Below are 12,092 nucleotides of genomic sequence, written 5' to 3' on the forward strand. Positions count from 1 at the left end.
ACAGCCTGCGGCCTTTCCTTTTTTTCTGGCTGCTGGTGGATTGGGCTTTACTGGCAGCCATTGTGGCCTTACCTATTCTTTGACCACTAGTGGGATGGGCTCTGCAGGCAGCCCTGTAGCTTTTCTGCTTCTTTGGCCCCCAGCAGGTTGGGTTCTGCAGGCAACCGTGGGGCTGGGACTTTTTTTGAGCTTGGGCTGCTGTGTGCCAGGTTGCCGCCCTGTGCAAGCACGCATCTTGTACAGTGGGTTCTGGCGGCCCTGGGGAATGGGATAGAGAGGAGAAGAGAAACAAAACTGGTGGTCTTGTTGTGGAAGGAGAGAGGGCTGAATCTAGAAGGGGAGCAAAGTGAAAGGGAGAGAGCTAGGGATCTTGCTGAGGGGTGAGAAGAATGAGCCTGAAGAAGACAGGTTGTAGGGGTCAGATAGAGAGAAAGCTAGGGTGGGGGAGTTGAGGTTGGGGGTCCTGGAGTGCCTGTGGTGTCAGATTACAAATATGTGCAGTTTGATAAATCTACCTTTACCAGTAAGTTAAAACCATAAACCCAGAAAGGAAAAACCCTGGATAGGGAAGGATATCTAGCAGCTGAGATGATATTTTAAATTTCCCTTGTAGTACTGATCTCCCTTCCCTGATGATTTTCTGTTTTTTTCTATTGAAAAGGACCAAGATCTTTTTCTTGTGCTCAGACTCACTCTATGCAGCCCTGTAGAAGTCCTAGTTACCGTATTACTTTTGTACCTGTCTATAATCTCCAGCCCTGCCCTGTGTACATACACTCACCCTCTCTCTGCAGCTGCCACACCTCCTCTGGCTCTCCCCTCCGGCTGCTCTCCACTGCTGCCACGCCTCTTCCTCTTTCCTCCTGTCCCTGCTGCAAGAGCTTTCTCTGTCTGAAATCAACACTTGAGCAGCAGTCCCAGGAGAAGCTGGTAAGAGATATTCATGTTTTGTCAACAGAAACAGTGGAGAAAATAATTTGTCCTTTTTTGTGTCTATGGGAAAATTCCTCTAAATCTAAGTTTAGAGGTGGACACTTCCGCAAGGCTAGGACGGAAGCTTTCTCTGATTTATTCCTTGTTTGTCTTTCTGTGCTCTCTCGCTCCGTGCTACTAGCAGAGCATCTGGCTGAGACCAGGCCCCCTTTCCCCTTATGTTTGTGTTAAGTTCACATCCTTTGTGGCTGCACAGACTCCAGTAATTTGTAGTTAATTCCCTGCCAGTCTGAGTCCCAGCCCCACAGGCAGATGGAGGGAAAGGAAAGGAACAGCCCCGCAGTATTTTGTAATTACACATGTTGCTCCGACACTGCTCGGTTACATTCAAGATCTGGTGTCTCTGTTCAGCACCAAGTCAGGGTTTTTGAGCTGGGTGTCTGGAAACGGTCAGTACTGTAATAGCTGTACAGGCTGCAGCATCTTCCTCTGCTGTTATGGCTCTAGGAGCACTTGTTGTTCCACAGGCCACCAGCAGGCTCTCAGAGGAAGCCCGGGGGAAATATCTTTCTAGTAGACAATAGAGATAAACATGGAAAGACTGCTTGAAATAATCTGTGTGAAGGTTTGTCCAATCTTTCATAGTGAAATGCATTTTGTGTGGGGAGGACCCCCCCCCCCCCCCCATACCTTCATATGCACAACATTTTGTGTGCACAAAATTTATACACCCCGAAAGGAGGTCAGTGAAGGAGTTTTGGTAGTGGCCAGCTGGTGAGCACATATATTAAGCATTCTCCAGGTAAAATTAATGTGCATATGTATTTAATGCCCACCCCCCTCTACAAATGGAGAGTATAAAATTACCAAAAGGGTCAGACTCCAAGTGGGAACCTTCTACCTTAGCATTCTCCGTGATTTGACCTGTGGCATGCCTCTGGGAAGGGGTGCCCTGGCCTCAGGCAGCAGATTGCCTTGAGCTGCCCCTGGTATCTCTTCATCCACTCCAGGCAACTTTTCAGATTTCCTCTTCAGATCATTGCAAGGGATTTTCCCCCACTCACTCCTTCCCCATAGCTGTTGGGCCAAATACTTCTTCTGCAGCTCCTCTTAGACCTAGGCCAGATCATCCCCTGGTTGTTTTTTTTTCCATGGGAAGAAACACCGCTTCAGCCTCAGCCCTATCCCCTTGAGGAGGAAAGCCCTGGTGGAACTCTCTTGGGGAAAGGCTGCTCCAAGCTCACCAGGCATCTTGTGGCGCCATCCAAAACTCCTCTGGCCAAACTCTGATCCAGAATTATACAGCCGTTAATTCGCTTCCTCTAGAGCAAAGGTTCCCAAACCTGTCCTGGAGCAGCCCCAGCCAGTCAGGGTTTCAGGATATCTACAATGAAAATGCATGAGATAATATTTGCATGCTATGGAGGCAGTGCAGGCAGACTTACCTCATGCATATTCATTGTAGATATCCTGAAAACCTGACTGGCGGGGGGTCCTCCAGGATAAGTTGGGAGCCTCTGCTCTAAAGGATTCTTCTCCCATAATTTCTTAAAGGAGACATTTTCCATACAATCCACTAGAAATTCCCTTCATAGACTTCCATTGGTTTACACACACAGTGTTCTTTTATCATTGACTATGCCATCTAGTGACCGTTAAAAGCAATTTCAGCATTTTTCCCACCCAAACACTCAAAAATTTGTCATCCATTTATAAGATCCCAGAAACAAGTCAAAGGCCTCCCCCATCCAAACTGTCTTCCAGCCCATATTTTAGTAATGACGGGACAGTTTGGGAGGTCCATCATATATTTCTGGTAGGGGAAATCACAGTCCTAAATTTATCTGGGTAAAGTTATGAATGTAACTTTATCCTTGGAATGAGGAAGGGAGTGTGGAGGATTTTGTGGGTTAAGTCTGCATTTTAACCTTCCTCTTCCCCATTGAAAAAAGAGACTGGAGAGCTCAGCATCCTTGCTGCTGCTTGGGTGACACCAGGTTTGTTTTTTGTGCGTGTTTGTGAGAATGTTAATTGGGCACTGATTGTGTAGTACTGCTTTCAGTTGTGGGTAATGAATAAAGTTATACCATTGTCTGATTGCTTCTGAGTTAGTTTATCACAGAGTGTTCAATGGATCACATAACCAGCAGCGTTCTACTAAACATACGAGTGAAGTTATAGGGATATGTTTTTCACTTTGTTTACTTATGAGTTGAATGGATATTTTGATGTACTTTTTCTTGTGATGCTGGAATTATTTTCTTTCAAGCTTGTCTTGTATAAATATATGAAACTGGGGTTTTAAAAAATGTTTTATTTATATCAATAAATACAGTGAATTTCTAGGGAATGGGAGGATGCAGCGTCTGTCCTGCAGCAGTGTGCATCTCTTAGTGACACTGCAAGGGTTCAGAGGGCATGGAGACATGCTTGCATCAGGTGGAGGAGTGAATAAGAGGCAACGGGTGCCTCATAGTAACGCTAGCACCTCATGCAAATGCAAGGACTCATTCGATCCTTACCAGGCATATGTGTTTCTCATAAAGAGTACATATTGTGATTGGAGAGAGTGAACCATTTCTCCTTTGGAACGTTCCACAATTCATCATTCCTGTGTTGCAATATAACGACCCTTAGAGAGTTCCAGTGGGCAGCAGGGAATTGAAGTTGGAGAGAAATTAAGCTTTCCTCTGTTCCCTTTCCACAGGATTGTGCAGAAGAGACATAAAACACGTTAGCTCTGAATGGCCTTGGAAGGTCTCTTGCCTAATGAGAGCTAGCTTGTAGGCCCTTTCCCTATTCTTGATTTTGAAGTGAAAGGGTGGAAGGTTGCCCTTTTCCTTGGGAAGAAAGCTCTTACACGCAGGATTTGTCACAAGATGGGAGAAGACCCTATGTTATGTATTTTTTCCTGCTTACCAGCACTCTGTGTTCTGGGAATCTGCAGGATCCTGCTGCAACAAATATTTTTGTGAAGAAATTTTGTATCATGTATTGAACTTGGTGAACCAAAGGGGAATGAGGAGAGAGTGTTCATCCAGTAATACCAGTGAAAAGAAGCGGATATAGCTCATCTTCTGGTGGTTATCCCAGGTCTAAATCCACTACCACTTCCCCAGCCCCAGGGTTAGGATTCTTCCATTGGGAGGGAAGGAATATTTGTCCAAGGCTCAAAGTATGGGGTTGACTCCTGCCTGGGGAGTTCTCTCTTAACTGTAGGCTGGAGGTATGTGAGCACCAACAAAATACTCTGAATTCTCAGACAAACAAAACTATACTGTAGTAGTTTTTCAAAAGCAAGTGGGATTCCATATGTACCAGTTCTTGGCACAACAGATTATCATAGTCCTCCAACTCTCCTTTATCTGTGCAAGAACTCACCCTCCAGGGCTTGGAAAAGCAAGACTTCCCAGATGGATAGGGGTAACCCTTCTAAAATACTGGCAGACAAAATGGGATTTCTACTCATCATGATGTGGGTGCTAAGAGCCCTATTACAGTCATGATTTGTAATGGAGAGTGATGAGGAGGTAGTGAAATACTTTTGGCATGCCATACAAGGAATCATCATGCTTGTTCTAAGTTTTTTATTTTTGATCGTAAGTAGCATTCTAATTACTCATAAGTATTCTATAGCATTTGTGCTTAAATTTTGAGCTTTGCTTTTGCTAGACAGACAGATGCCACAGAAGAGAAGACGCTAGATAAAAATTCTGCATAAGCTAGAAAATTAATGGGCACAGTGTGACACTTCAGCCTAGCTGCAAGCTCATAGAGAGCATTTGCATACTTAGTGAGAACTAATTTACATAGAGCCACTTGGATTATTTGTTTAAATTAAACAGCCAGACATAGAAATATTTTGACAATTGTGTAACCCAGTTATTGGTTTAGGGATTGGAATGTGAGGAAGTATAAATCCTTTATAATGCCTTATTGTCAGTAAAATCGTGATAGAGAGAGCTCCGTATTGGTGACTTGCATGACACTCTTACTTTCTCTTCTTAAGGTATACCTTTAATAAAAAGAAAAACAGATTTTTCTCCTCAGCTGCAGGCTTTAAGCATTTATCGAATCACAACAATGACTCCCAATTGTACCTCTTCTCCCAGGGAGAAGACTCCCCATGGGGGTCTTCTAAGCTATTCAGAATGCTCTTACTCACAGTTCTCTTTCTCCAGATGACATGCAGGATCTTTTGGATGAAAGGTCCAGGCAGCAGGGAACTATCAACTTTTCTAATTTTCCCCCACTCTAGGGCAGGAAGGGTGACAGCAAAAACCTTCCTCCTAGATCCACAAAAAATCAAAGTCCTTATTCTAATGTCCAAAAACTGGAATTCTCTTGTAGCAGGACACCAGATGGGGGTGAAGTAGATTGTAAACTGGATCAGTCTTCCCTGCTCTGGACACTACAGAAGAGGGACTTCTCTGTAATCCCTGCCTAGGCCAAGAATCAGGGGTTTCGCAAGAAACTCCAAAAAAAATTAAGCAAAATCTCAGGAACCCAACCAGACAGGTTGTGTACTGTAAAGGGGAAACTCTACCTCCTTTCCTAGATCACAGACCGTGAGGCCTGGTTCCAGGAGTAGGAACAACTCCCACACAACTCCAAATCAAATCTGTACGGCCACACTCGTCTATGATGCAACCTGGGCAGAGGAGGTGACCTCTCCAGCAGCCTCAGTGGAGGTGCTGTTCTGAAAATGGTGCACTCCTCCCTCTACCACCTGAATCCTACTCTTAGCACAAGGGTTCAGAACCAGGGACATCTGATGATCCCGCATAGAGAAGTGAGGTAAAGTAGAAGTAAGGAGATCCAAGCAGGTCCACACATTGGAAATTCAGGTACAAGGGTGTCCTACATAATTCAGGAATCCATAGGGCACATTTCCAAAGGATTTCTTACCAATGACAGAAAGAAACCTTGAGAGAGTATTGGAGATTGCAATTTTTCTTAATTATGAATTCATCTTGCAAGAAATGTTTACTATGTCAAGTTGTCACCACTGAGCAAGTTGTAATTCAAATTTGTTATATTTCTTGTAACATCAGCTCTAGTGGAAGAGTGATTGTAAGTTCTTTTCTTTTCCTTAAGGGCCTTGAAGCCATTGCTTCCTGCCATGTTCAGAACAAACCAACTGGAGTTACACTGAATTGTGTCAGGCCTCAGCAGCATTTTGAGGGAGAGGATTGTGCAAGTAAAACCTGAGCAGCTGTTGGTGGAATTCTTGAAGGTTGTCATCCAACCCTCACACAAAAAAAAAAAAAAAAGAGTGTAAAATAAACAAGTTCTAATCTGCATGAAAAACAAGAGATAAGCAGCTGCAGATCTTCAGTCAGTTCATCCTCCCTCCACTGATGATAAACCATAGGAAATCTTAATCCTGGTCCATTCTAAAGTGTCTGTCTACACTACTCCTGGGGGAATTCTGCACACAAAAACTGAAAATTCTGCAAAATTCTGCAAACTTTATATTGGTCAAAATAACACAATTTACATGACAGTCTTTAAGTAATTACATTTTAAATTAATACAGAAAAAAGTTATTACTTAAAGTTGCAGAATTTCAAATATTTTGAGCAGAATTTTCCTAGAAATTCACTGTAAGAGTGTCCCTTCCACATACACACACCCTCATACAGGCTCCCTCACTCTCTCATACACAAAACATCCCCTCATACAGGGCCCTCTCTCTTGCATACACACCCTCACAAGCTCCCTTTCTCTTTCACACATACATCCTCACACAGGCTACCTATTTCTCTCTCATGCAGCCCTTCACACAGGCTCTGTGTCACTCATACACAGTCCCTTCACCCAGGTAGGCACCATCACATACACACAATCCCTTTTTCATACACACGAGCTCCCAACCTCTCACACACACACACACACACCACACAATCCTTCACAATCTCCTCATATAGGCTCCCTCTCTCTGAAACCCACACTCAAGCATCCCCCCCACCCTCTCTTACCTCCCATGCTCTCTCTCACACCCACCTGCTCTCTGTCACCCTCCCCTCATACAGGCTCCCTCTCTGAACCCCACAAGCATCCCCCCCACGCCCCCTCTTATCAACCAAGCTATCTCTCACCCTCCCCCACATCTCCTCTCCTCATATGGGCTCCCTCTCTCTGAAACCCACACTTAAGCATCCTCCCCACCCACCCTCTCTTACCTCCCATGCTGTCTCACACCCTCCTTCTCTCTCTCACCCTCCCCTCTCTCACACACACATTCTCTCTCACCCTCCCTCCCCTCTCTGACACACATTCTCACCGGCATGCCGTGGGACGCGCTCCGTTCGCAGTGAAGATGAAGGCCCGGCGCGACACGGTGAAAAGGGAAGGACCCCGTGTGCCGCGAACGGTGTGCTGGGCCTTCATCTTCGTCGCGAACGGAGCGTGTCCTGCGGCACACGGGGGCCTTCGCTTTTCACCGTGAACGGTGCACCAGGCTCTGTTCGCGGCATGCCAGGGTCTCCTCTGCTATTTTCAGTGCAGAATTTGGCAATTCTGTGCAAGGGGGGAATTCTGTGCAAAGTCTGCATTCTGCAGTAGCGCAGAATTCCCCCAGGTGTAGTCTACACTTAGTTGCTGTGCATAAGTATAGTCTGAGCTCCTTTAGTAAGAATTTAATTGTTACAGTATAACAGTACAGATTCAGTCTGGGCTTCTCCTAAGAATATACTTATCGGTACATTTAATTTCCTTGGGTTTCTTTCCTGCAGAATTTTTCTCTGTCTAGCTAATTATTTGGTGCATGAAACCATTGTGACTCAGGATTTTGTGGACCAGGCTCTATTTATCCCTAAACTCTAGGAGATCATATTTTCAACTAGCATATGGGTATTCAGTTTCCTGGACACACTTTCTTGTGGATCAGATGAGTCCCAGGAATCAAGTACCTGACATATCCTGGCTTGCTGGTCCCTCTAGTATCCTGGCTCACACTGTGTGCCTACTAGAATCAACTTCCTTCTCAAACAACTCTGCATGTTCCTGTAATATTTTTATTATGTGCCCAGAGCTAGTATATAAAAATAAGAAATCCACTTTTATTCTACTTTCGAAAATAGCAGCCAGGGCCTGTGCAATCAGATGTGCGAGCTATGCATTAGCATGGGGCAGCAGCTTCTGGTGGGTGGCACTAGGATAACAAGAGTCCTCTTTGTTCTCTCTCTCATGCTGATCAGGATCAGAAGGCGGAGAAGGCTGCTGCTTATGTTTCATTTGCTGCGGCTAATTGTTTTTCCTGAGCAGAGGGAAACCAATCAGATATGGGAGGTGTGCAAAAGTAGAAGTGCTCAAATTATTGCTGCCAACACACAGACAGGAAGAGGAGGCCAACTGATGAGGAAACGAAGAAAGCAGAAAGAACAGAGAAGGGAGAGAAGCAAAGATGAGGGTGAATTGTTGGGGAGAGATGAGAAAGGGGTAAATGCTAGAAGGAGATGAAGGGGTGAATGGTGGGGGGGAGGCATAGGGAAGAAGCCAAGAATGAGGTGAATGCCTGCTTCCTAAAGCTAGAAATGCAAACTTGGGCTCTCTGGTATTTTTTTTAACTCCTGAAGTTTCACATTTTCATGTATGCAGTAACAGAAGAGAGAGAATGGGGTGGGAGAAAATAGAGGAGGTAACTGAGAGCCAGGGAGGAAGAAGGGATGAATGAGAATGCGGTGGCTAAAAGTGCAAAATGGGTGGAAAGAGTACAAGTGAGCTGGTGGGGTGGGAGGTAGGGAGAGTGTGAGAGAGCTGAGAATGGGGAAGGTAGGAGGATGAGAGCTGAGGGTGGGAAGGGTACAGGAAATTATGAGAGTGTTAATGGAATAAAAGGAGAGCAGAGGAACAAGTGGGAGGAAGTAAAAGACAGATTAAGATGGTTGGTGAGTGAAAGAAGGCCAGAGATGATGATGTGGTGAAAGAGAGCCAGGGATGGTATTGGAGCACGGTGGGACAGAAGTGATGAAGGAAAGGATGTGTGTGAGAGAGAGAGAGAGCATGCCAGAAGTGGTGATGGGGGAAAGGGTTTGAGAGAGAGAGAGCCACAGAAAGTAATGAAGGAGTGTTTTAGGAGAGAGAGAGCTCAAGGAAAAGATTATATAAAGGAGTTACTAGGGTGAGTGAATCAGAGAGGGGTTAGAGGGATCATGAGAGTAGATGATTGGGTGTTAAGAATCAAAGTAGGAATGATGGAATGAAGATGTCAGGCTGGAGGGGATGGGAGAACCTGAGATGGAGTGAATGAAATGAAATGGTTAAGAAGAGAATATAAGAGGGCTATCAGGAGAGAGGGGTTCAGCGTGTAAATGAAGGGGAGTGGTGAGGGAACCAGAGAAAGAGTGGCCTTTGGGGGAAAACCGAGCCAGATAGCAGAAGATTTATAGAGGGACCAGTCCTGGGGAGACGGAGGGGGAGATGGGGAAGCAAAGTGTTCAGATAGGGAGAACCAGAGAGATGGAGAAGGAGGTGTGTGACAAGATAGAGAAAATTAAGAGATTGTTATGTAAAGAGAGATTTAGAGGCAGAGAAGAAATAAATGGAGCAAAATTAGATGAAAGGGAAAATTGTCAGACACAGATGGGGTGGGGAGAGGACAAATGATGGAGACAGGAGGAGAAAGAAGAAAAGTAAAATAGAAAGGAGACTCTGGAAAAGGAGTTAAGACGAGGAAAGCAGAAAAAAGATATTAGGACAAATGATCTGGAAAGGAATACATTGAGTGAGGTAATCAGATTTGCAGATGATACAAAATTTTTCAGAGCAGTTAAATCACAAGCAGATTGTGATACATTACAGGAGGACCTTGCAAGAATGGAACATTGGGCATCCAAATGGCAGATGAAATTTAATGTGGATAAGTGCAAGATGATGCAAATAGGGAAAAATAACCCATGCTATAGTTACATGATGTTAGGAACTACCACTCAGGAAAGAGATCATAGTGGATAATACATTGAAATTGTCGGCACAGTGTGCTATGGCAGTAAAAAAAAGCAAACAGAATGTTAGGAACGGAATGGTGAATAAAACAGAAAATGTCATAATGCCTCTGTATCGCTCCATGGTGAGACCGCACCTTGAATATTGTGTACAATTCTGGTCGCCGCATCACAAAAAAGATACAGTTGCAGTGGAGAAGGTACAGAGAAGGGCGACCAAAATGATAAAGGGGATGGAACATCTCCCCCCCATCAGGAAAGACTAAAGAGATTAGGACTGTTCAGCTTGGAGAAGAGATATAGATGCTTAAAAACATGAGAGGTCTAGAATGAGTAAATGTGAATTGGTTATTTACTCTATCCAATAACAGGAGGACTAGGGGGCACTCCATGAAGTTAGCATGCAGCACATTTAACACTAATCGGAGAAAGTTCTTTTTCACTCAATGCACAATTAAACTCTGGAATATGTTGCTAGGGGATGTGGTTAGTGCAGTTAGTGTAGCTAGGTTTTAAACAGGTTTGGATAAGTTCTTGGAGGAGAAGTCTATTACCTGCTATTAATCAAGTTGACTTAGAAAATAGCCATTGCTATTAGGGATGTGAATCGTTTTTTGACGATTTAAAACAATCATCAGATATATTTTAAATCATCAAAAATCGTTAAGAGTCGCGATACAATAGAAATTCCCCCGATTTATCGTGAAAAATCGTAAATCGGGGGAGGGGGGAGGGTGGGGAAAACCGGCACACCAAAAAAACCCCTAAACCCACTCCGACCCTATAAAACGAATCCCGTACCTGGTGGTCAGGTGGGGGCGCGGGGACCGATCTCCCGCTGGTCCATCGGCGCCATTTTGGCTGCCACTCAAAAATGGCGCCGATGGCCCGATAAAAAAAAACCCCACCCGACCCTTTAAAAATGACCCCTTAGCTTCCCCCACCCTCCCGATCCCCCTCAAAAACATACCTGGTGGTCTAGTGGTGGTCCCGGGAACAATCTCCCGTTCTCAGGCCGTCGGCTGCCACTCATAAAGATGGCGCCAATGGCCCTTTGCCCTTACCATATGACTGTATCCGTGCCATTGGCCGGCCCCTGTCACATGGTAGGAGCACTGGCTGGTCAGCGCCATCTTTAAAGATGGCCACCGCCTTCGTAAAGATGGCCGCCGCCATATTTAAAGATGGCTGCCGCCGTATTTAAAGATGGCCACCGCCGTCGTAAAGATGGCCGCCGCCATCTTTAAAGATGATGCCGGCCATCCAGTGCTCCTACCATGTGACAGGAGCCGGCCAATGGCACGGATACCCTGTCATATGGTAAGGGCAAAGGGCCATCGGCGCCATCTTTATGAGTGGCAGCCGACGGCCTGAGAACGGGAGATCGCTCCCGGGACCACCACTAGACCACCAGGTATGTTTTGGGGGGCTCGGGAGGGTGGGGGAAGCTAAGGGGTCATTTTTAAAGGGTTGGGTGGGGTTTTTTTTTATCGGGCCATCTGCGCCATTTTTGAGTGGCAGCCAAAATAGCGCCGATGGCCCGAGAGCGGGAGATCGGTCCCCGTGCCCCCACTGGACCACCAGGTAATCGTAAAAAGTTTTGGGGGGGGTTCGGGAGGGTGGGGGAAGATAAGGGGTTAATTTTAAAGGGTCAGGCCTCACTACAAAAAAAATAACGATGTGAATCGGAACCAATTCCGATTCACATCACCCACGATCAGATTTTTTCCCCCCTCTAGCCGAACCCGATCGTTAAGACGATCGGGCACACGATTCACATCTCTAATTGCTATTACTAGCATCAGTAGCATGGGATAGACTTAGTTTTTGGGTACTTGTAGCCTTGATTGGCCACTGTTGGAAACAGGATGCTGGGCTTGATGGACCCTTGGTCTGACCCAGTATGGCATGTTCTTATGTTCTGTGGGGGGAATACCCAGACAAGAAAGGTGATTGGAATAAATAACACAGTGATCTGGTAACTCCTGAAGTTAACTGGATTTTCAGCAGCCTATGATGCTTTTTACTGGATCAATGACAGTATTATTACAAAATATTGTACATGATCTTTTCAGACCACATACAGTTTATTCTTTCTTCAGATGTATATAATGTACATGATCTTTTCAGACCACATACAGTTTATTCTTTCTTCAGATGTATATAATGTTTCCGATGCAGCATGTCAGGGCTTTTAGAGAAGGTAGAGAG

The 12,092-nt window shown here is 45.2% G+C and overlaps 1 protein-coding gene across 1 annotated transcript in view; it reads left to right on the forward strand.

The window, feature by feature from the left end:
- The first annotated feature begins 772 nt into the window (after positions 1-772).
- LOC115085008 (leukocyte elastase inhibitor-like) overlaps positions 773-12,092 on the forward strand; it is a 70,741-nt gene continuing 59,421 nt past the window's right edge. The window contains exon 1 of the mRNA XM_029590514.1: positions 773-930. The gene's annotated coding sequence lies outside the window, so the exon portion shown is untranslated. The remainder of the gene's footprint in view (positions 931-12,092) is intronic.

The sequence above is a fragment of the Rhinatrema bivittatum genome, chromosome 2, assembly GCF_901001135.1.
Source record: "Rhinatrema bivittatum chromosome 2, aRhiBiv1.1, whole genome shotgun sequence".
Taxonomy (NCBI): Eukaryota; Metazoa; Chordata; class Amphibia; order Gymnophiona; family Rhinatrematidae; genus Rhinatrema; species Rhinatrema bivittatum.